We start from the raw sequence: 5,258 nt of genomic DNA, 5'->3' as shown, positions 1-5,258 counted from the left end.
CCGATATCTAAACATGCATGAGAACTATGTTGTTCAATAGATGCTGCCCGAAGCCAATATGGCATTTGCTCGTAAATGCTCGGATAGCATCACTGAAAACTCACATGGAATATATTGAACACAACAAACAAAAACCAGCATTTGGTATCACGTTAAATCTCTGTTACCAGACAACATCTAGTGTTGAAATTTTAGCTATTGCTATAAGGAACACTGATTTTTTACGAGTTAACTTTATGTTGAAATATTTTACTAAGTATTCATTGATTTTGAGAATTTATGTGGCTTTAAGGTACTAAATGATCAAGATTTTTCAGACAGCCTACACCTTTCTCTATAATCATAGAAACATCAATTCTTGTCTGACAATCAAAAACATGCATATTCCCCATTTAGCCCTAAATCCACATATCAAGTTTCACCAACCTACAAGCTTAATTATATCTCTTTCCCACATAGATACCTATTTTGACACATTTGTACTCCATTAGAAAGATGCATTTAATTAAATACCTTTCTTACTAAATTCAAGTTTTAAAGGCTTCATTTCCAACCTTTAGTTACTGATGAGCAGCAAACGGCATAAAACCTGAACAGACTGAGAGTGACTCGCAGGCTGTTCTGGTTTTATGCTGGTTGCAAAAGCCATTTTCACTTTGCTTCTTATGGGGGATAGGGTTATCACAAGGTTCAGAATCCGACAAACAGAAGGACGGACCCTGGGTGGAAAAAGCAAATTACTGTAAATAAACATAACATAATGCAAGCAAAAAATGAGAACTAGTATGAATCAGAGGTCCTCACTTTATTCGTAATATATATGGGCCGTACTCTGTGAAAAAGGGGTTTAATTCATGTGAAAAAAGTGTCGTCACAGATTAGCCTGTGCAGTCTCCACAGGCTAATCAGTGACAAAACTTCACGCTTTATGGCATTTTTCATTCATAGATAGTCTCTTCTTAGCAAAAATCCAGCTTAGGCGGAAAGTGTAGTCCCTGATCCCCAGAAATTCTACCTCAATTAAGTGAGAACACCTATTCAAATATACATGCATATGCATATGAGCGGCGTTATTAGAAAACTGGGCTTACTGCATGTGCATAACGTGTCATGACAGATTAGCCTGTGCCATGTGCACAGGCTGATCTGTTATAACACTTTTCACCTACACTGGATTTTTGTTCAGAAGAGACTTCCTTTAAATGAACACTCCCATAGAAGTGTTGTGCCTTTTTAACCTTTGCAGAATGCATAGGCTAATCAGAGATGACACTTAATGCACATGCATTAAACTCCATTTTCCCAGAGCAAGGCTCAAATATTCATGCATATGCATAGGATATAGTATACAAACATAAATGAGCCGCGTTCTGAGAAAGCTGGTCATAATTCATCTTCGTAAAGTACCATCCCAGATTAGCCTGTGCAGTCCGCACAGGCTAATCAGGGCCGACAGTTTCCGCTGTTATGATATTTTTAGTTTCAAGGCAATCCCTCATTTACGAAAACGAGATTAGGCGGAAAGTGTCGTCCATTATTAGCCTGTGCGGACTGCAATTAAAGCAGAATATAAGAGGAAAAACAAAAGGTTAAAAAAAACAAAGTATTCGGTTTCCAACAAAATCCGTGTAATGTGCATGATATTCGTGAAAGTACACATTGTGATGATATACAGCCATTCAGTCGATGGAAACGCATGGGTAATGTTACGATCAGTGGATGCAAGGTACGTGCATAAGCCGTCCTTTTCTCTTTCATTTTAAATTCTACGAAATGAAATACGAAAATCAAAACATGTTAATTCGTATTCTGATTTTCAAATAATCGAAACTCAAAAAAATAATGGAAACTAACTTGTTTTCTGCATAGCTTTTGCCGATATACTTAACAACAAACAGGGAAACTTATTTCCCTAATCGTATATCGTTTCGAGTTACAAACGTCATTTTTTTAAATTGAAGAGAAGTTTGTGTTCCCATTATACTGTTTTCGCTTTAAAAAACGCAAAACAAGTGTTTTGATTTTGGGAGATAAATCATAATTGATCTTTCTCTTGTTAACAATTCACAGAGGCAGTTTTTTTGTGCAAATTAAATTTCGCATTGGTTACAAAATCTATAAACAAAACTTAAGTTTACAAACGAATGTAAGATAACTCCACATTGTAAGCTTTTATACACATTTACACTATAAGTTGTCTCAATGACAGTCTGATTAACCTGGCATGTATAACTGTTTTGATTTATTAATGACGGATTTTGTTAAGCAAAACGTAAAACGTCTTCATCCCCATTATAAGTCCCAGTGGGTCCTATTGGCGTTATGGCTCAACAATATCTTTCTAAAGACCATTTTCATATGACAGATTTTCTTCCTTTGATGTTGTATCCGCATGACTCCTTCCAACATGGTCCAATTAGCATAACCCTGACTTCAGTTCCTTCTTTATTTATTAAAGGCGACAACTTTCCCACAGGACATTATCAAACGTTACTAGTGTTTGTATTTGTATGTAATTGACATTAATTTCCTCGCCTTTTCTTTCGACTGCTTTTTTTCTAGCCGAATTTAAAATGAAAACAGTAGAGCTACTAGCTTGCAAGCCTCCTGTTCAATTTTCCATTTTTATGGATTTTTAAATATCGCATTTTTGATGTTGGCACGAAATACGACTCAAGCAGTACTTTGTCTTTCATTAACTGTCTAAACCATTTTTCCAAATGGTTACTATTCGAATAAAAAGATAAATATGTCCATTATTGCAACAACATGTTAAATTTGTAGTTCACTTACGTATTTGAATAATTTAATGTTGAGTGAATCGGATGCTACATTTTCATGGACACTTCTTTAACAGATCATCTCAGTCTTAGTTAACCGACGTGTGACTTTATCAGGAATAAAAATGTCTATAACAACTATTAAAAATAAAGAAGTGAAACTCCAGCCGCTGCAGCAGTAATGCATTCGTATTATACACACTTTCGTGGTCCTTTATATAAGGCAAGACATATTACCAAAACAGGATTTTTCCTATTGAAACAACAAAAGAACCTGTTAAAATAACAAATATTTTATAATCACAAAAAACTACTGATGACTGCAAATTGCATTTGCGGTCTATCTTATCAATGGTGTCCATCGGACATCAAGACAAAGGTCTTTGATATGGCAGCCAAGTAAATTGGGGCCAGTTTCCAATGAACTGTAAGCCTGTTACACAATCATCACATGGCTATTCAAGAAGTCATCAATCAACACTATTGTACTGCAATAATACAAGCACATGTATACATCAGTTTTATAGATAGTAAGATAATTGAATGAAAAGTCAAATAAAGTTCAAGTGTAACAGTTTTGTTGTTTTATTGGTTGTACCACTATATTAAATTTCTGCAAAATAAAGAAACCAATCTGAAGTAATGGCACTAATTTATTGGAGTAATGCAATAATTGTTATTCCTCACCCACCGGCGGCCATGTTTTTTAGCCTTCCAAAACCATTTTCGCTGAGACATGATAAAGACAAATGTTATGGCCCAGTTTCATGAAGATAGGACAATAAATATAACTTCTAGAGTGTTAACAAGCTTTTTATTAATTTGAACTAGTTTTAGCCAGTTTCAAACTCGACCAAGATATCATCGGGACAAATCTTTGGACCAAGTGTCATGAAGATCAGACGATAAATGTGGCCTCTTGAGTATTACAAAGCCAAAATATTGACGACGGACGACGCACGACGGACAAAAGGTGATCCCCAAAGCTCATCATAAGTACGTTGTGCTCAGGTGAGCTAAAAAACGTTGGACTGAAATTCTGTACATCATTGAAACGGGCACTTGTCTTAACAGTCACAAGTCAAACCGGTTAACAGCAGGTGAGCTGAAAATTCATTTTGCCGCTGACAGGGCTTGACGCTCCGTTGAAAACTGGACTGATGTGATCTGTAAATTATGAACGCATTGTTAAGGAGCTCGAAAAGAGATAGCAGATATAGTTCAAATCAACATAGACATTCGGCGTGAACACATCGGATTGCAAAGTTGGCGCAATGAATCTGACAGTCTACCTGTACGCAGTGTTTCTAATTGCTGTGAAAGAAATAAAAGGATTAAAAACTTACAAGTTTCTAAGCGGAAATGCTAATGTGGACAAAGTATGTGCTGTAAATTATCGCGTCTTTACTAAAGTCGGCGTTTCAGGCACCATTGAATGCGCTACTGAATGCAGCGAAACAAATGGATGCGATGCGATTTTCTTTTCGTCCGTCAACGGTTCATGCATAGGATGCAGAAAACTAACCGACCTGTCATCAGCATTGGTGGCGTCAACAACAAACGTGTTCTATCAGTTGAGAATGTTGTTTGCAATTTTTGGAATGATCTCTTTGTACTTCGTTTCGACAATGCTTCACAATAGTTTAGATACATCGACGCTCAGACAGAGCGACTGGTAAACGTAACTAATGAAGTTTTGAACAAGACAATCAAATCAATAGATACATGCGGTGCTTTACATGTGCTACAAATTTTTTATTAATATGTGTATGCGAATTATTTGTCATGCATTATTATGGAAAAATAATAAAGGTATATTACACTTCGGGCCGTCACTATAGATTTCTTCTGGCTCTAAAGAATGACGTTTGTAATGCAAATACCAATTTCCGTATCAAATGATATAGGTTATATGCCAGCAATTGAAATATATTCTCAGATATATTAACTAAAGACACACTAAAAAGTAGCCCATTTCTTTTGTAGTGAATGAAAACTTTTTGGAATGTCACTACGGAAAGTCTAGATACTTTTTGGAAGTCAGCAAAACAATGAACTACTCCCACGCAAAGGTTTCATGTTTTCTTCTGTTTATCATTTAACTGCGTTATACAATACGTTTTAGACAATGAATTTGACCATTTAGATACATTTTTAATTTTAATGTTGTATCTTAACAAAAGAGAAATAATTTTAGCGGAAACATATTTAACAATATAAAACAATTGTTCAATCAAATAAAAAAGGTAATCATGGTGTTCCTGTTTAAACGTCAGGATAATAATAAACATTTACGATGTTAAATCATTTTCTTTCTTAAAACATTATATTGCCGTTTAAACACACATGTCCAAATATTGTTTAAGATTTAAGTCACTCACAGACATATAAAGTGATACACATGTATACAAAAAACTTTAATTAACCTCTGAGTGCAGTCTACGTTTAAGTGCAGTTTATTTAAAGTCCGATATGTGT

Source organism: Dreissena polymorpha, chromosome 8, assembly GCF_020536995.1.
Source record: "Dreissena polymorpha isolate Duluth1 chromosome 8, UMN_Dpol_1.0, whole genome shotgun sequence".
NCBI classification, from domain to species: domain Eukaryota; kingdom Metazoa; phylum Mollusca; class Bivalvia; order Myida; family Dreissenidae; genus Dreissena; species Dreissena polymorpha.
Note: the sequence above shows the minus strand (reverse complement) of the source record.